This window comes from Erpetoichthys calabaricus, chromosome 2 (genome assembly GCF_900747795.2).
Source record: "Erpetoichthys calabaricus chromosome 2, fErpCal1.3, whole genome shotgun sequence".
NCBI lineage: Eukaryota > Metazoa > Chordata > Cladistia > Polypteriformes > Polypteridae > Erpetoichthys > Erpetoichthys calabaricus.
This window is the reverse complement of record NC_041395.2, coordinates 84,443,016-84,464,704: the sequence shown is the minus strand read 5'-3', so window position 1 is coordinate 84,464,704 and position 21,689 is coordinate 84,443,016.

Genomic DNA, 21,689 nt, shown 5'->3' with positions numbered 1-21,689 from the left:
ACTATTTTATGATACGTGATTCGTTTTTTCTCCCTTTGTGGATCTCCAACTGCAAATATGCAAACCGTATCACAGACCTTCTCTTCCATATATATATATATATATATATATATATATATATATATATATATATATATATATATATATATATATATATACCATACCATACCATACCATTTTCCCAATCCGCTATATGCTAACACATAGTCAAGGGGGTCTGCTGGAGCCAATCCCAGCCAACACAGGGCACGAGGCAGGAAACAAACCCAAGGCAGGGTGCCAACCCACCACAGGGCACACACACACCAAGCACACACTAGGGACATGTCTTTGGACTGTGGGAGGAAACCGGAGAGTCCGGAGGAAACCCATGCAGACACGGGGAGAACTTGCAGACTCCACGCAGGGAGGACCCTGGAAGCGATATATATATATATATATATATATATCCATCCATCCATTTTCCAACCCGCTGAATCCGAACACAGGGTCACGGGGGTCTGCTGGAGCCAATCCCAGCCAACACAGGGCACAAGGCAGGAAACAATCCTGGGCAGGGTGCCAACCCACCGCAGAACACACACAAACACACCCACACACCAAGCACACACTAGGGCCAATGTAGAATCGCCAATCCACCTAACCTGCATGTCTTTGGACTGTGGGAGGAAACCGGAGCGCCCGGAGGAAACCCACGCAGACACGGGGAGAACATGCAAACTCCACGCAGGGAGGACCCGGGAATCGAACCCAGGTCCCCAGATCTCCCAACTGCGAGGCAGCAGCGCTACCCACTGCGCCACCGTGCCGCCATATATATATATATATATATATATATATATATATATATATATATATATATATATATATATATATATATATATATTGAAAACATATTAGATCTCAATGGGAAAAAAATCCTACTGGATATCTATACTGATATGGACTGGGTAATGTGTTAGGAACAAAATTCAAAGACACCCCGAAAATCATGATGTGGCAGGCTAGTCTGTTTTGCTGAAATTTCATTGCAGCAATTTAAAATCGTACTTAGTAGTTTGTACGGCCCCCACATGCCATACATGCACCTAATAAGATGTAGGATGGTGTCCTGGGGGATCTCCTCCCAGATCTGGACCAGGGCATCACTGAGCTCCTGGACATTCTAAAGTTCAACCTGGTGGCATCGGATGGACCAAAACATAATGTCCCAGAGGTGTTCTTTTGGATTTAGGTCAGGCGAGCGTGGGGGCCAGTCAATGGTATCAGTTCCTTCATCCTCCAGGAACTGCCTGCATACTCTCGCCCTATGAAGCCGGGCATTGTCGTGCACCAGGAGGAACCCAGGACCCACTGCACCAGCATAGGGTCTGACAATGGGTCCAAGGATTTCATCCTGATACCTAATGGCAGTCAAGGTGCTGTTGTCTAGCCTGTAGAGGTCTGTGTGTCCCTCCATGGATATGCCTCCCCAGACCATCACTGACCCACCAAAAAACCAGTCATGCTGAACAATGTTACAGGTAGCATAATGTTCTCCACGGCTTCTCCAGACACTTTTATGTCTGTCACATATGCTCAGTGTGAACCTGCTTTCATCTGTGAAAAACACAGGGTGCCAGTGGTGGACCTGCCAATTCTGGTATTCTGTGGCAGTGTCGGGCAGTGAGCACAGGACCCACTAGAGGACGTCGGGCACTCAAGCCACCCTGATGAAGTCTGTTTCTGTTTGTCTGGTCAGAGACATTCACACCAGTGGCCCGCTGGAGGTCATTTTGTAGAGCTCTGGCAGTGCTCATCCTGTTCCTCCTTACCCGAAGGAGCAGATACCGCTCCTGCTGATGGGTTAAGGACCTTCTACGGCCCTGTCCAGCTCTCCTAGAGTAACTGCCTATTGTCCTGGAATCTCCTCCGTGCTCTTGAGACTGTGCTGGGAGACACAGCAAACCTTCTGGCAATGGCAGGTATTGATGTGCCATCCTGGAGAAGTTGGACTACCTGTGCAACCTCTGTAGGGCCCAGGTATCGCCTCATGCTACCAGTAGTGACACTGACCATAGCCAAATGCAAAACTAGTGAAAAAACAGTCAGAAAAGATGAGGAGGGAAAAATGTCAGTGGCCTCCACCTGTTAAACCATTCCTATTTTGGTGGTCGTCTCATTGTTGCCCGTCTAGTGCACCTGTTGTTAATTTCATTAACACCAAAGCAGCTGAAACTGATTAACAGCCTCCTCTGCTACTTAACTGAGCAGATCAATATCTCAGACGTTTCTTTGACTTAAGGCTATACTCTTTAATTTTTTTGAGCAGTATACATATATATGGTATGTGTGAGCAGTGCAATGTTGTTCAATAAAGAATTGTCAACCTAGTGGTAGTTTATTTTAGTGTATGTGTTTAATTACTTTCCTGTACTTGTCCTTCAGAAAATAAGAAAAATAGAACAAAATTGACGATGAGATACAAGTTGAACCTTCAAAAATGGAGCCTGGTTTAAAACAAAGAAGAAGAAGAAAGACTGAAGGGAGACAGAGACACCAAAGAAGCCACTATCCTCAAAAACGCTAACATCAATGCCAAGAGAACTGTGAGTCATTGAAATAACATGTTATTGACTGTTGAAAGCAAGTTGATTTGACAACAACAACAACAATAACGTTTATTTATATAGCACATTTTCATACAAAAAGTAGCTCAAAGTGCTTTACATAATGAAGAGAAGAAAAATAAAAGACAAAATAAGAAATTAAAATAAGACAACATTAATTAACATAGAAAGGAGTAAGGTCCGATGGCCAGGGTGGACAGAAAAAACAAAAAAAAAACTCCAGAAGGCTGGAGAAAAAAAATAAAATCTGTAGGGGTTCCAGGCCACGAGACCGCCCAGTCCCCTTTGGGCATTCTACCTAACATAAATGAAATAGTCCTCTTTGTAGTTCGGGTTTTTCACGGAGTCACTTGATGCTGATGGTCATACAGACTTCTGGCTTTTAATCCATCCATCATTGTTGGAACATCATGGTGCTTTGGGTAGATGGTGGTGGCGCACGCCACCACCAACAGGACACCGGAAAAGGAAACAGAAGAGAGAGTAGGGGTTAGTACAGATTTTGAATGAATAGTTATTATAATGAATTGGATATACAGAGTATCAGGATTAAATTACAGTGAAGTTATGAGAAGGCCATGTTAAAATAATGTGTTTTCAGTAGTTTTTTAAAGTGCTCCACTGTATTAGCCTGGCGAATTCCTACTGGCAGGCTATTCCAGATTTTAGGTGCATAACAGCAGAAGGCCACCTCACCACTTCTTTTAAGTTTTGCTCTTGGAATTCTAAGGAGACACTCAGTTGAGGATCTGAGGTTACGATTTGGAATATAAGGTGTCAGACATTCCGATATATAAGCCGGGGCGAGATTATTTAAAGCTTTATAAACCATAAGCAGAATTTTAAAGTCAATTCTGAATGACACAGGTAACCAGTGTAGTGACATCAAAACTGGAGAAATGTGTTCGGATTTTCTTTTCATTCATTTGAGAATGAAATGAGGCAAAATGTCATTGACAGGAAGCTTTGCTGAATCTGATAGTGTTATTGAGGACTGGGCAACATATGTGGAAACAGTGGAATTATACTGTGAAGCTAATGGAGTAGCAGACGAAAAGAGATTTTCTGCGTTACTGAGCGTTATGGGCACAAAGACATAAAGATTGCTTCATAGCTTGTTAACTCCTACTAAAACGGTGGATTAAACGTTTAAGGAGATTATCGACATTTAAACCGCAAACCACTAGTAACTGCTGAAAGATTTTGCTTCCACAAGGGGAATCATTCTAAACATGAGACCATTTCAGAATACATGGTGGAGTTGCACAGGTTTTCAGGGCATTGCCCATTTGGAACCAGTCTAGCAGATGTATTAAGAAACAAACTTGTATGCCTACTGTATAGTGAAAGTATACCAAAGAGACTTTTAACAGAGAAAGATTTTACAATTTAATATGCTTTAAACATAGCACTGTCAATGGAAACTGCTGCTAAACAATGCAGTAGAGATGTGAAATGGGCCAACAGAAAGAGCAATTAACAAAATGTTCGTTAGGCAGAAAAGTTATCGCTGTGACAAGCCTGCTCACGATGCAAACAACTGTTGGTTTAAAGACGAGGAATGTAGATGGTGTCATAAGAAGGATCACATTGAGAGAGTGCACAGAGCAGAGGAAAAAAGCATACTTAGCAAAGATAACAGTCATACAGAGAAGTGAAAAGTAACAAATGTGCTCCAGATGGCTGAAAATTCATCAAGTTCAAGTGACACTAGCTCAGACTCTGCTGACCTCCCTTGTCTGAAGGTGTATAGCATTAGTGGAGCAGACTGCTCAGTAATTTGGATATCTCCAGAAGCGGAGGGAGTTAAACTGAAAATGGACTTCAACACTACGTCTACTTTGCCCGTTATCTCTGTATCTGAGTACAAATGATTGTTTTCACAAATACCACATCAAAACTGTGAGGCTTTATATATCCACTGGCCCAGCCTGCTTTCTTCAACCTTCTCAAACTTATAAAATGCAACAGTAATGTTTCAGGGGTTCATGGAATGCAAAGCTTGGTGTAGCTGTGTGACATTTCACTATCGATCATGCATTCTGCCCCACCTATCTTCAGGGTAACATACTGGCTACTATAGTTCAGTTTGCACACATGACCACCTGTGTAATGATACTGTGATATCACATATGTGTGCTCATCCACACTTGGGGCAATGATCTTTATGTGCGTGCTGAGTGGATGAATACAGCTTGCTTTAACGTTACCTTACATGGAGTAGTGGGGAAATGTGTAATCTGTGTACTACCTCACGTGTTGTAACGGTGTTCAAACTTTGGTGCAAAATTTGAGAAATGCTTGGTTTTGACATGCACAAATCAAAAGCTGTATATTACACGCCGTGTTATACTTTAATTTCGGAAGACAGTGCATAGTTTCTTCGCGTAGATCGAGCAACCACATAACTTAAAATATTTGTCACAAATATTATTACATTTCTGTAAAATCGATGCCTTTTTTGCAAGTTCATTTTTGTCCAGTGTTTTCAAAACAGTAAGCCTTTCCCAGGATCTCTGCCTGAATGCCATCTTCTGGCAGCTCCTCCTGGTGAAGTTAGGAGCAGTCTCCTAAATTAGGAAAATTAATACAATGGTTTTATACCTCCACCTAAGACTAGGATCAAAATTGCATCACTCTGTCATTTTTGAGCTACTTAGGACTGTTTTCCTTCTCTGAGATGCTTGATAAATATGTGAACAGTACATCAGTAATACATCAGAAGTATTTTTTCTCCACTTCTAGACTGCAGTATCAAACAATCCTAGAATATAATTAAATGGGACAGACAATGCATGCGTAAATGGACTTTTGAAGACTCTTATGAGAAATGTTACATATGTGGTGCACACCAAAAGAGCAGAACAGACCTGCACTTGTCAGGTAAGGTCATTTGTGTTTTCTATTAAATTCAGAGGTACTTTAATCTTTTCTTCTTAAGCTTTTCCCACTTTCATGTGGGTCCCTATATTGGACCAGCCTCCTCCACTCTCGTCTGTTGTTTACTTCCTCGCCTGATATTCTTTTCTCCCTTAGATCTCCCTTCACACAGTCTATCCACTTTCTCTTTGGTTGTATTCATTTCCTCCTCTATCCCAACATTTCCACATCTACATTGTTTACCTGTCTTCTCATGACATGCCCATACCATTGTAACCTCTTTCCTGTATTTTCTTTGAGATTTCCCCAAATGTAAGCGTACCTCAGATTCTCTCTTTCCTAATCTTATCAATCTTTGTTACTCCACACACCCATCTCAACATCCTCATTTCCATAGCATTCAGTTTCCTTTCATGCTTCTTTTTAACTACCCAGGTTTCTGATCCATACAGCAATGCTGGTCTGATCTCTGATTCATACCGTGGTGACAGAGAATGGTGAGACGGTGCATGATGGTTGAACATACAAGTAAGAATTTCACTGACAATATTGCCACTGATGCCCTCAGTAGATGTGTTTTTACATTGTCACAAAAAGCTGACACCAGAGTCATTAAAAGGTTTGGGGCAGCCACCCATATAATATTCTCTGGCTGCAGATGGGTAAATTGCTAGCATTGATGCGCTCCGAACGGAGTCCATAAAAGAACTGATTAGGGTTAGTCATATATGGCGGCTTTAAAAGCCTGAAAAGGAAGTGAAGTCATCGAGGGCAGAAACGGAAGGATCCTTTTCCATAGGCTTGGACCCGGACGTGACATCATCAAAAGGGCCGGAACCGGAAGTCTCTTCGATCATGGGTTCTCCACTGGAAGTGACATCATTCAAGGGTCCGGAGCCAGAAGTCACATCCACAAGGTCAGAAACGGAAAGTGTCGTCATCAGGGCCAGGTGGAGTTTCCCATGAATGGTCATCAGGAAAGTGAGAAGAAAAGGTCAGGTGTGGAATTACTCTCATTTAGACCCTGTAGCTGACTCCCATGCGCACGTGTGTCAAAATAAACAACATTCGCCTGAGTTCTCCTGTTTCATGTTTATTGTGAGCAGAAAGGAGACTAAAAGAAGCGTAGCCCAAAGACTTTAGTCGTTTAGAAACTGAAGGGTCTGTAGAGCTTTTGTAGCTCACATTTGTTTGATGGCAATGTCACACTACTCTGGACCTCTTGTTTTTAATTTATTTTAATTTATGAGAGCAACACTAAAGATTCAGGATGCTGAACATCAGGCACACTATAAATAACAAATATAGCAGGGTATGCTAAACTAGCACCACTGAGAGTGACTTGCCGTGCACTCACACCCAGGGTGCGCATATGAAGCTTTTGGCACAAATATGCTTTCATTTAATGCAGCAAACTGAAGACAACATGCTGCCGCTGTATTGAGAACTTTTAATGTTAAATAAGCTGTGCCATCTTCTAGATTTACCCTTTGTTTGTGATAGTGTGCTAAATGCAATGAGCATCTTCACATACACACCGAGTAATGTAGTCATCAGCACTGCTGCTTCACAGATCCAGAGTACTGGATTCAAATCCCACACCTGCTCATGTCTGCCTGTCTCTCTGCATCTCCATGAGTTGTCCTTCAGAAACACCTTTTAAAATACTAGTCCTTTAATTGCACTGTTACTGGATTGTGTGGTCCTTCATTGAAGCATTTCTTGAGAAAGAACCATTTGATTCTGGGAGGGGCTCTCTGCATATGAAATTAGTCTGTGGGCTTTGAAAAGGTTTTGAATACGTGGACAAATCAGAAATCTTTAGCGTATAGTAGACAGGATATCAACGGATTAGGAAATCCTGAGCTTAAACTGTGTTAGTGTATGCAGCAACTCAGTGATGTGCGGTGAGGTTCATGGCTGGTGAGGCACTGACTCCTTCAGAGTTAGATTTACAAATATATGAACCCAAAAGCGTAGCTCATTCACTATTCAACTGGCAGCATGCACATTGACTACTGGTTATGTTTCATATCTCATCAGCATTCTTTACACACACACATAGGTAAGGTTCATATTTGGCTAAGAAAGAATGGTACATTTATAGCGGAGAGTGTGTATTTGCTCTGCACCCTCCACGTGTTCTACATTTGACATTGCAATTCCTTAATTAATACTCATTCAATACAAATGAAAGTATAGAGTGGTGTACAAAAAAAATTTTCAATTTTGACCTTAGTTGAAATATTTAGTTGTTTTTAAAAGCTTTTAATTCTGATGCTTTAATCAATTTTAATGCAGACTGTTCAACAAAAGGATAACAAGAAAAACAAACGAGTAGTTTATTTAAGGTCAAAATTTAGTTTTTAAATATTGGATTGTTTTTTTCTTAGTCTGATCCCATTTTTTTATAAAAACTGAAAACCATTTATCGTCTTACCTTTATTTGTAAACTAGACAAAGAGCCCGTTTCGACAACGTAAGATGAAAAGGGCACGAGTGGAATAGTATAATATATAATAATTATAAGCACCACAAACCTGATATAGGTGTTTTGAATGAATGTGTAATTAGGCCTTGAGCTGTAGTCAAAATCGCCTTTCAGGCCTCTAGAGCTTTAATCGAAGTCGCCTTTCTCTTTGAATTTTTGCGGCCGTAAATCCGCCGCCTCCCGCGATGTTGGAGTTGGATGTCGGTTGAAGTCGCCCTTCTCTTTGAATTTTCGCGGCCGTAAATCCGCTGCCTGCCACGATGTTGGTCTCGTAAGGTTTTTCGGGCAGCTGCGCAGAAGGCGACTGCGCATTCGGCTTCGGACATGCGCAGAAGGCGACGTGCGCAGAAGGCGACGTGCGCAGAAGGCGAATGTGCATTCGGCTTCGGACGGACATGAGTGAGTGAGTGAGGAGACTGGCGAATTATGCATTATGATGAACTCCATGCGCCTATCCTTCTCCACAGAAATCTCCTTATTTTCCATTAGTTTTAAAAATCTTAATCTTCCATTTTGGCAATCAGTCGGAACAAAAATAAAAATAAACGGACCACTGCAGTGCACTTGACTTTCTGATATTGCTAACTTATTGGCACCCAGAGCCTCTGCATAGAAGAACAGCAGCAACGGGCACCTGTTGGGCTCACATGCACCCCCTTTGGTGCGGCACAGTACTGTCTGCCTCATCTTGTGCCTTTTTACTGCGGTTTTATGTCCGATCAGCAAGACTAAATATGTCACACACATTCATTAAAGACATTAGCCAGACTGTGGAAAGTCAGGGTGTATAATAAACATGTCTGCAATTTGCAACAGTCCTTTTAGAATCAGGAGCCCACTGATACTTCTCAAATTTGTTATCCTCTATGTGTCGAACCTGTCACTGATCTAAATAAATAAAGGTTCTTTCTGGAGCCTTCAAGTGGATGGTTCTTTTGGCAATCAAAAATTCTTCTCCTGTGGCACTGCTCACGAAGAACTGCACTGGCACTGTAGGCAAAGGTTTCAAGTGTGCCACTGTGATCTGTGAGGGTAATCACAAACACATTATTTTATAAAAGAATAGCCACACAAAATAGCTGACAGGTTCACACTGGCCAGGCAGATGGATAGAAACATGTGAAAAACAACCCAGGCAGGCTATTTTAAAATGCTGATGTTTGCTGAATCAATATATTGCCAGAGTGACTAACGACTATTGTCTGCAGAAACCATGAGACCAGGAGAAGGTCTTATTTGGGCAGAGTCCAAAAACAACATGGGCGGCTCTGTTGGAAGTTGCCCACATCTGGCAAATATGTAAATATGTGAGTATTTATGATGAAGAGGATCCATCACGAAGCCAAAAGCCAACCAAAGCTGCTCCTCACCTAGCTGCCGATTCATATAGCTGTCATCATCCCTACTGAAGACTGACTGTACGTTTCATTGGCTTCTCTCTGGCCTGGATATTTATGTATAAATAAATTGTGCATTGTATTCTTTGGGGCAGAAATTACATTTTAAAGCAAGTTAAATACATATATCTTCTTTTGTACCATATTTCTCTCATCTGATTATTTCCGCCATGGTTAAAAAAGGCATGGGCATTGGCTCTAGTCTGTTCTGCATCAATAAAGGACACAATCCCATGGAAAAAGCGCTCCCTGCTGAATACAGGCACCTTTATTTTTAGGGGTGTACTCTTTTTTTTCACACATGCCCAAAGCCATGCATGTTAGTTGTCACACACGGGTGCATGGGATACAGTTTACAGGCTCAAATAGTGTTGTTTCTCAGTTGGACCAGGGGTTGGCACTGATCCTTTCTCCTTTTGTCCCTCTGCAAACCAGTCGAAGACCGTGCCTCTTAGTAACATCCCAAGTGGTCCACTCGCCGATGATATCACTTCCGGCACCATTTGATGGTGCCACTTCTGGTACCCAGAACCCATCTTCCTGCCACATCAGTTCCTGTTCCGGCCTCCCTGACTCCACCTCTTCTTCTATTCCACCATATTTATACAACTCATTTCATCCTGTTAGTCAGTTCTGTTGTGAACTTGAGTCTGTAAAGACTTATTTCCTTTTTTGCCTGCCTATTTTTCAGGTATATGGGGTGGCCATCCCTAGACCTTTTTCTGCTTGCAACCTATTATAATACATAGTCTAATTGGTGATTCCAAAGCGGCTCTTTTGTGAGCCTGCCCTGCGATGGACTGGCGTTTTGTGCAGCTGGCCCCCTGTGACCCAAAACTGGTTTAGACAGGTTTGAGAATATAAAAGGGAAAAGGTGAGCAGCAGTAAATATTTAATGGTGTGGAAAGGGTTAAAGGAAGATGTATTATTATTATCTTTAGCCAACATGGATGAATGAAACATTTTGATGTGGCTGACCTCTTCATGAAAGACCTTGACCTGTTTTATTGACTGCATTAGAAGCTGGGACCATCTCTGTTCTTGACCATCTTTGAATTTCCAACAACACAAGTAATGTAAGCCATTATGGCTACTGTGCAAGCTGATATGTGTTTTCTATTAACAAAACTGGAGTTATATATTTTAATACATTCTTGGTTATCATTGTGCTGAGGAGTTGGTGACATGTTGCATGGTATAAGGACAATTACTTTGGACTCTGCACGCATGACAGCACATACTTAGGTAAAGGCTCCCGTCTGCTTTTTCATCTTCTGAATCAACAAATTAGGCATCCTTAAAATAAGCAAACTTTTGTAGTGTAAATATTATTTAATTTGCATTTATAGTAAGGTGTTTTTAACCCTTGCAAGTGAAAAATTGTAAATGTTAAAAAAAATAAATTAGAATATAGCTGTTAGAAACCATAGAAGAGAATTAAGCTGTTTCGTTTTTTTAACTTAAGCTCACAATATACAGGTAAGCTGATTTGTGTTTTGATAAATACAATAGAGTTGTATATTTTAATAATTCATATTTGTCATGATTCCCAGGGGTGGCAACATGTTGCATGGTGGTCGGACATGCAAGTGTGAATTTCTCTGTCCTTTTCTCACGTCACCATACTAGGATTACTACTATTGATATACTTACGTGGCACTCGGAACACCATGGCAGCTTACTGAGTAGCACAGCCACCTCCTGAACTCCAGCTTCTCGGCTTTAAATCCTACGCCCAGCCACTCTCCTTGTGGACTACGCACATTCTCAGCATGACTGCATAGGATCCCCTCCCGACATGTCACTCGTGGTTTCCTTTTGGATTCCTGACTGTGTGAGTGTGACTGTGCCACTCTCCAGGACTGTTTCCTGCCTTGCAGCTGGTGATGCCAAGGTAGGTTTTGGACTACCAGGTCCCTAATTTAAATTAAGCTTCTTAGACGATTTTATGTTTTATTACATTATACATATGATTTACAAGGCAACTAATAAAATTCCAAGAATACGGAACAATCCACCTTAATAAAAGGATATGTATCTGTGTGTCCGTCTGGTTGCTAAGTTTCTGTCACTTGAACAGATGGCACATCACAAATATTTGTAGTAATAAAATGCATTGAATTTGTCATTCCAACAGATGGTACATCACATGCATTTACAGTAGTAAAATGCATTACTACAACTGCATGTGATGTGCCATCTGTTAGATTGACATATGCAATGCATTTTATTATTACATGGTTTACAAAATACATTCCCATAGACGGTGCACTGTGAACACTAACACTGAAGTCTACGTTGATTATTTAGATTTCAATCTGTCTTAGACAGGTATGTGACGATGCGGGTTCTGCCCCAGGACCTCTTGAACCCAACACCGTCAGTAATGTAATCGGATAAGCTGGACAGTGAAGACATCAACAACGAAGCAAGGTGATGGTGCAAAATGTGCAAAGTGCTTTTGTTTAAAACAGCAAAACCAAAACAGTGCTCAAATAAATAGTGCAGTATCTCCAACAGTCCTTAAATAAATAATCCATTAAAAACAATTGAACTGTGGAGCTTAAAATCCAATAAATACATCCTTTAAAAACGATGTTAAAATAATAATGGCTGGAAGCAGTCTTTTCTGAAAAATCCAGTCCTTTCTTCTTTCTCCCGCAGCAGGGGAGTTGCCCTACCAGCAAATGCAGCTCCCTCCTATTCTGGTCCGGTAGCCTTCCATTCCCCAGCTACAGAGGGCTCCAGCCGGACCGAGACTTGGGTTCCCTCCCCAGCGGCCAGTGCACTCACGCTGGGGCTCAATACACCCAAAGCCTCTCGACTGCTGCTCCCTTCAACGGCATGTCGTCTCCTCTGCCAGTCACTCCAGCTCCTCCAAACTGCTCAGCTGGAGTGACCGCTTCAATCAGTCCCCCCAAGAGTTGGTCTAACACTCCTCTGGGGCTCTCCTACTAGCTGCATGCAACCTTCAATGAGCCTACTCTCGCTCGCGCTCTCACTCGCTCCAGCACTGGCTTCATCGCCTCTTGCCTTTATCTCCCTTAACCTCCGTTTTCTCTTTCCGTCTTCTCTCCCCTTTCTACACTCACGCTCCTACTATATATAATGGGGATGTGGTTCAGGTGTGGCAATTAGCAGTTCCCGGAATCAATTACGGATGCGGACAATTCCTCATCTGTCCACTTAAGCAAGGACCACCCGCATCACAAAGCGCCTGGGAACTGCTCCGGCCACATTACCAAGCCCCCTCTTTAAACCGCGAGTGCGGCGATTATCTATTTAAAAACTGGCCTTTCATCTGAGCCGTGGACCCGCTATATCACAGGGTAACACAGCTACTAATAAAAATGACAGTATTTGTTTTGGAAAGCGCCGTGGCTGGTGACCTAGTAGTTCAAGCACCAGCCTGATTCTCCCTGCATGGCGTCAACATGTTCTCCTCGGGTATCCATTCACATTCGTAACACACACACAGGTTAGGTGGACTGGTGACTCCAAGCTGTCAGTGTGCCCAGCACTGGGCTGGCCGCTCTTTTTTGTCTGTTTCTTAGTAATGCAGAGATAAGCCTGGACTCTTTGATGCACAGATTTACTTTTCAGCCTTTTGAACTATAAACGCATTTTTACTGCTAACACAGTTTTTGGGTCTTAATTTTAGTTCAGTTGCTTATTGAAATTCAAAACTTTCCATTGTTTATTTGACTATTAGATAGATAGATAGATAGATAGATAGATAGATAGATAGATAGATAGATAGATAGATAGATAGATAGATAGATAGATAGATAGATAGATAGATAGATAGATAGATAGATAGATAGATAGATAGATAGATAGATAGATAGATAGATACTTTATTAATCCCCAAGGGGAAATTCACATACTCCAGCAGCAGCATACTGATAAAAAACAATATTAAATTAAAGAGTGATAAAAATTCAGGCATAACAGACAGTAACTTTGAATAATGTTAACGTTTACTCCCCCTCCATTATTGACAGGAGCCTGCTCAGCGCCCATCACTCTGCCACGGATGTCAAACTGTTCAGCTCCGTGCCTACAATAGAGCCTGCCTTCCTCACCAGTTTGTCCAGGCGTGAGGCGTCCCACTTCTTTATGCTGCCTCCCCAGCACACCACCACGTAGAAGAGGGCACTCGCCACAACCGTCTGATAGAACATCTGCAGCATCTTATTGCAGATGTTGAAGGACACCAGCCTTCTAAGGAAGTATAGTCAGCTCTGTCCTCTCTTAATAGTCACATCCATGAGCCCCGCTGCCAGAAAATCTTGAGTCCCTGACAATTATGGCTGAGCATCTGAGCCCCCTGGCTCTGTACTACAATAATTTTGCCGCACCAAGCTGGTCGATTGACGTGCCTCTGCTACACTCATGCTTAATGTCAATCACATTGAAATTTCACACAACATAATTACATTTATATTATATCATATCGCATGTCGTGTCTCATGATGCATGGAGGGTCTGGTAGCTCTAAAGTAAAATTACTGACAGAGTCAATGTATCTTTTTGCAATGTTTTATTTCTGTATGTGTACAGGTGCTGGTCATAAAATTAGAATATCATGATAAAGTTGATTTATTTCAGTAATTCCATTCAAAAAGTGAAATTTGTATATTAGATTCATTCATTACACACAGACTGATGTATTTCAAATGTTTATTTCTTTTAATGTTGATGATTATAACTGACAACTAATGAAAGTCCCAAATTCAGTATCTCGGAAAATTAGAATATCAATTAAGACCAATGCAAAAAAGGGATTTTTAGAAATGTTGGCCAACTGAAAGGTATGAACATGAAAAGTATGAGCATGTACAGCACTCAATATTTAGTTGGGGCTCCTTTGGCCTGGATTACTGCAGCAATGCGGCGTGGCATGGAGTCGATCAGTCTGTGACACTGCTCAGGTGTTATGAGAGCCCATGTTGCTCTGATAGTGGCCTTCAGCTCTTCTGAATTGTTGGGTCTGGCGTATTGCATCTTCCTCTTCACAATACCCCATAGATTTTCTATGGGGTTAAGGTCAGGCGAGTTTGCTGGCCAATCAAGAACAGGGATACCATGGTCCTTAAACCAGGTACTGGTAGCTTTGGCACTGTGTGCTGGTGCCAGGTCCTGTTGGAAAATGAAATCTGCATCTCCATAAAGTTCGTCAGCAGCAGGAAGCTTCATGCTCTAAAACTTCCTGGTAGACGGCTGCGTTGACCTTGGACCTCAGAAAACACAATGGACCAACACCAGCAGATGACATGGCACCCCAAACCATCACTGACTGTGGAAACTTTACACAGGACCTCATGCAACGTGGATTCTGTGCCTCTCCTCTCTTCCTCCAGACTCTGGGACCTTGATTTCCAAAGGAAATGCAAAATTTACTTTCATCAGAGAACATAACTTTGGACCATTCAGCAGCAGTCCAAAGTCGAGACGCTTCTGACGCTGTCTCTTGTTCAAGAGTGGCTTGACACAAGGAATGCGACAGCTGAAACCCATGTCTTGCATACGTCTATCTGTGGTGGTTCTTGATGCACTGACTCCAGCTGCAGTCCACTCTTTGTGAATCTCCCCCACATTTTTGAATGGGTTTTGTTTCACAATCCTCTCCAGGGTGCGGTTATCCCTATTGCTTGTACACTTTTCTCTACCACATCTTGTCCTTCCCTTCGCCTCTCTATTAATGTGCTTGGACACAGAGCTCTGTGAACAGCCAGCCTCTTTAGCAATGACTTTTTGTGTCTTGCCCTCCTTGTGCAAGGTGTCAATGGTCGTCTTTTGAACAACTGTCAAGTCAGCAGTCTTCCCCATGATTGTGTAGCCTACAGAACTAGACTGAGAGACCATTTAAAGGCTTTTGCAGGTGTTTTGAGTTAATTAGCTGATTAGAGTGTGGCACCAGGTGTCTTCAATATTGAACCTTTTCACAATATTCTAATTTTCCGAGATACTGAATTTGGGACTTTCATTAGTTGTCAGTTATAATCATCAAAATTAAAAGGAATAAACATTTGATTAAATATCAGTCTGTGTCTGCGGTGGGTTGGCGCCCTGCCCGGGATTGGTTCCTGCCTTGTGCCCTGTGTTGGCTGGGATTGGCTCCAGCAGATCCCGTGACCCTGTGTTCGGATTCAGCGGGTTGGAAAATGGATGGATGGATGGATCAGTCTGTGTGTAATGAATGAATCTAATATACAAGTTTCACTTTTTGAATGGAATTACTGAAATAAATCAACTTTGTCATGATATTCTAATTTTATGACCAGCACCTGTATCTCATGATACGATATCAGCAATCACAGTGCCCACCTTCGGACCTTAACATTTGCAAAATCAGATATGATTTCATCGAAATTGATATTTGTAGCTCACTGGTGTTCTCTAGACAGCATTGCCAGATTGTTCAGTCTTTACTATCTCATAGTAGAACGCAAGTAGTTCTTTATAATAGCTAACTTACTGAATGATCTTTCCCCTTCACATACAGACGCAGGAAGACAATAAAAGATGCGTAAAGCCACACAAACTTCTCCAAAGATTCCCTCCAATCCAAGAGAGTATATCACATTCAAGAGATCAAGAGTTCCCGAACCACAGTCTTTGAATGTTGCATCATACACATCATGATTGCCTCCCCCTGGCGGTGGCTCTGCCTCCATGCTGAAAGCCACAACAGGACACTAAAATGCTTGGCTCCGGGATGCTGGCTTTGAATTTCAGCCCCGTCACTGTCAGCGTGAAGACTGCAAGTTCTCCCCATGTTCATGTGAGCTACTCCAGCTTTCCTCAAATCAAATCAAAGTTGATTTGTCACAAACAATTATACACACAGATTAGTATGTAGTGAAACGCTTAGTCGCGAAGCTCCGACGCTGACGTTGTGTGAGTTCAACTGCCCTTGTGTCAGCATTCCCAGTCCCGTTCTTAATACTCCACGCCACTGGGGTGGACTGTGGTCCCCATAGGACTCCCCAGCATCTTAAGTGGATTAGGCAGGTCCAGACAATGGATGATATACCTTACAGTTATGGCACAATGATTACTTCATGCACTTTTTATTTATATAACTAGAGTCATATGCAGATTGTCCCTGTGCCTGGGTGAGTTTTTCCACCTGGAGTACTCCCCCCAAATACACACATATGTCCCATGTTAGGTCAGTAGTCCTTGTAATCAATTGTGCCCAGAGTTTGTTTTCACCTTGCACTTAGTGCTGCCCGGGTGGGTTCTGGTTCACCTATAATTGAATTAGCAGGTCTGAGAGCAGAAGGAAGGACGATAACAATGAACGATGTTAAAAACTCAATTTTACAAATGAAAAAAATATAAAAGCAAGATCCACTAACCACTTTGGCTTCCTCTTATGATTTCTAATACTTTATAAATTCACTCTTTGGATGCCTACATGAAGGCCATACTTTTAGAACATTTATGGCCAGGCTACAGTGGAAAACGAAATGCCAGTGTCCTACCATGCTTTGCTGATGTGTCACATTTTACTGCCATATAGAGCTTATAAAAAGTATTCATCCCCTGGGAAGTTTTCACATTTTATTGTTATACACCATTGAGAATCACAATGGATTTAGATTGGACTTTTGGCCAGTGATCAACAGAACAAGACAGTTTAATGTCAAAGTGAAAATAGATCTCTGCAACGTTATCTGCATTAATTACAAATACAAACCATACTCTGATTAATTGTATAAGTGCTTACCCCATTTAATATAATACACCTAAATCAGCCAACTGGTTTTACAAATCACCTAATAATCTAAATGGAGATCACATTTCTGGGGTTCCAGTAGAAATACGTGTGAAGGTTCAGCCTGTGGTGAGTTGGTATCACGGGCCTAACCACACAATAAAGAACACTCCAGGTAACTCCATGAAAAGCACAAGTCAGGGGATGAAGACAAGAAAATATCCAAGTCACTAAACATCCATCGGAGTTCAGTTATATCAACCATTAAGAAATGGGAAATGTATGGCACAGCTTTAAATCTGCCTCGAGCAGACCGTCCACATGAACAGAGTGACTGTGCAAGAAGAAGAAGAGAGAGGAAGGCCACCAAGGGACCTATGAGAACTAAACGAGTTACAAGCGACAGCGACTGAGATTGGAGAGACGGTGCAGACACCAACTGTAGCCTGGGTGTGCATCATCAGTCACTGCTTTAAATAAATAAAACAAACACATGACATCTCCGCTAGGGTTTGCCAGAAGGCATAATAGACCAAATTTAAGCCAGCTGGAAGATTATGGTCTGATAAGACCGTAACTGAGCTCTTTGGCCATCAAATTAAACACCATGTTTGATAACTGCACATTATTAAAAAAAAACAAAACACTGTGAGGCATGGCGGTGGCAGCATCATGCATCTCTGCACCAGGACCAGGAAGGCTTGTGAGGGTTAGAGGGGACAACAAATGCAGCCAAATACTCAGAAATTCTGTAGTCTGCAAGAAACCAGTGCCTCGAGAGAAGATTTGCCTGCCAGAACGACAAGGACCCCCATGCATAAAGCCAAAGCTACACAGAACTGTCTTACAAGAAACAATGTCAATGTCCTGGAGTGGCTGAGTGAGCATCCATGTTCTTGTTATTGCTACATGAAACTTCTTTAAGCAAAGAGTTGCGGGACGCTGGAACAAACTACACTCTTAAAACCAGAGGCAGCCTTAGGTGTGTGTGGGCCTAGAGCTGACCAGCCCCATGCAGTGCCGGTTATGTCAAACGCTGTTACCAATATGTGTGTATAAACTTGCATGGGAATTTAATAAAAATAATGTTAAGATACACCGGATTTTCCCATTGCAGTAAATTTTACAAGACTAGGGGGCTTTGCCCCCTGCTTGCTTCGCTTGCCAACCCCCCTCGGCCTGCGCTACACATCAGCCACTTCCCATCTCTACCGCTCACATATGTGGATTTCACTTTTGCCATACAACAAATCTTGCGGATATGCCTCTTCATTGAGAAGAAACACTACTTTTTCCTGATGGCAACATGAATTAGACGATCTACAAGACTCCGACTTAAAGTTGAAAGCCGAATAATATCTACATACTTCTGTCATATCACCTGTCATAAACCCTGATTGCGGCTCTATGCAGAAAGAAGCCTCAATATGTAATGTTGCACTGTTTAACTCGAGGTCTCTTAATGGCAAAGCATTGGTGCTGTCAGAACTCATCACTGACACCAAACTTGATATTCTGTGTTTAACGGAGACTTGGCAAAAACCAAATGAATTTGCGTCTCTCACAGAGGCGACTCCAATTGGTTTCACTTTCCACTCAGAGCCTCGCAGCTCAAGACAAGACGGTGGGCTGGCAGTAATTATCAGAGAAGACTTAAACGTTAAAAGAATTCCAATTGACTGCCCATTGTCTTTTGAGTGCCTGGCTCTTAAACTAATAACGGAATCAGGTCCTGTCTCACTCATTGTTCTCTATCGTCCCCCAAAATACAATGCATCCTTCTTATCCGATCTGATTGAACTTTTGACCCACCTAAGCTCTTACTCTCAGAGAATTATGCTTCTTGGTGATTTCAACATCCATATTGACACCCCCACATCTAAACTGAGAAATGAATTCCTGTCCTTACTGGACTGTTTTGACTTGACACAACATGTTGATTTTCCAACCCATTCTGGTGGTCATATATTGGACCTGATCTGCACTTCTGGATTATCTGTTGCCAACATTTACAGCACTGATTTGGGACTCTCTGACCATAAAGCAGTATTTTTCACTGTCTCATTACCTATCCCACCTCTTACCTGTAAACGACAAATTTCTTACAGAAACCTTAAAAATATCTGTCCCTCTATCCTTTCTGGATCCATTTCTGATCTTTTACTGTCTGCACCTATTCCACCAACACTAGATAGTTTTGTTGACCACTATAACACAGCCCTTCACTCAGCATTAGATAAAACAGCTCCTTTAAAACATAAGGAGGTTTCCTTTAAGCGCTCAGCTCCTTGGTATAACTCAGAATTGCGATCTATGAAAGCAGCTGGCCGACGCCTTGAGAGAATGTCACGTAAGACTGGCCTCACCGTGCACATCCAGGCTTTCTCTGACCACCAAAGAGCTTACAGAGAAGCACTAACTTCTGCCAAGAACACCCATTATGGCAGAATAATAGAAAGTGGCCATGATAACCCAAGGGTTTTGTTCTCTGTACTTAATAAACTACTCGAACCCGCATCTGGTCCAACTACCTCTTCTACTGAAGTCTGTGAGGAATTCCTCCACTTTTTCCGTAACAAAATTAAAGATCTAAATAATTCAACTAACATAAATATATCATCTGTTTATATCTCTCCCTGTTTTCCCACTCCATCCAGCTCTTTCTCTAAGTTCTCACCAGTGACTTCTGCATTTGTTAATAACCTGCTTTGTAAGATGAGGCCGACTACTTGTGTACTGGACCCCATCCCCACCACACTACTTAAATCCTGCCTTCATGCCATAATCCCGACTGTTACAACAATAATAAACTCATCCCTTGACACTGGCTCCGTGCCGCTCACTTTTAAAATTGCTTCTGTAACCCCAATGTTAAAAAAGTCTGGCCTTGATGCTGACAATCTTAACAATTTCCGGCCTATTTCCCACTTACCTTTCCTGTCAAAAGTTCTTGAGCGTGTTGTAGCTTCCCAACTCACCAATTACCTAACCTCTAATAATTTGATGGAACCCTTTCAGTCTGGTTTCAGGGCGCGGCACAGCTGTGAAACTGCTCTGCTACGGGTAACCAATGATTTGCTTATGGCAGCAGACTCTGGACAAACTAGCATATTAATTCTGTTAGACCTCAGTGCAGCATTTGACACTGTCAGACATGACATCCTACTGTCCAGAATGGAGAACATGCTGGGTATCTCTGGCACTGCCCTCCAGTGGTTCAAGTCCTATCTGATTGATAGGCAAGAGTTTGTTAGTCTTGGCAACAGCAGATCCAACTCCGTGCCAGTCACACAAGGAGTCCCTCAGGGCTCTGTCCTTGGTCCTCTGCTTTTCTGTATTTATATGCTTCCCCTTGGCCATATTATCCATAGTTATGGATTGGGTTATCATTTTTATGCAGATGATACCCAGCTCTACTTCAATGTTAAAAGTGGAACTTCATCAGAGCTTTCTCAGCTCACAACCTGCCTTAGTGAAATTAAAACCTGGATGGAGCAGAACTCTTTAAAATTAAATTGCAATAAAACTGAACTCCTGCAAATTGGGACTAAAATGCAACTTAATAAAATGAGCTCCTTCCCAGTCCATCTTGGCAGTGATCTCATCAGACCTGCCTCTACTGTAAAAAATCTTGGTGTCATTTTTGATTCCTCCCTCACTTATTCCACCCACATAAATCACATTAAGAAACTTTCTTACTTTCACCTCCGTAACATATCCCGTGTTCGCTCCTTCCTCTCCTTCTCTAATGCTGAGAAACTTGTCCATGCTTTTATCACATCCTGCATCGATTATTGTAATTCCCTACTGGCAGGTGCCCCTTCTAATCTTCTATCACAGCTCCAGCTTATTCAAAACTCAGCTGCAAGAGTCCTTACTCGAACCAGCAGCAGCGAGCACATCACACCCATCCTGCTCCGCCTTCACTGGCTCCCTGTGTCCTACAGAATCGAATATAAAATCCTACTAATAACCTACAAAGCTTTAAATAACCTCGCACCAAACTACATCAGTGACCTCCTCCATCACTATGTACCTGCCCGCCCACTAAGGTCCTCTGATTCTGGTAATCTTGTTGTGCCCCTCACTAATCTACACTCCATGGGTGACAGGGCCTTCAGCTGTATAGCGCCTAGACTCTGGAATGACCTACCAAAATTAATCAGGTCAGCTGACTCCATGAATTCTTTTAAAAAACAACTCAAAACTCATCTGTTCAGGAAGGCTTTTAGCTCTACTTGACTTTATTACCTTTCTCTCAGTTTACTTCTCTGTCAAGATGCTCATGTAACCTGTATGTGTGTGCGAGACCATCAATTATGTTGTCTGTTTTTTTTCAGAATTTACTGTCTTAATCTTCTTTTTTATTTATCTGGTTTGTACAATGCTATATACTGTATATTCTGCCATTCTTTATTATATTCTGCAAGTGCCTTGAGCATGGGAAAGGCGCTATATAAATAAAATGTATTATTAAAGGCTCTTCACTCACAATCCTCATGCAACCTGACAGAACTTGAGCTGCTTTGCAAAGAAAAGATGGCAGTTTCTAGATGTGCAAAGCTTATAGAGAGATCTGCGCCCAC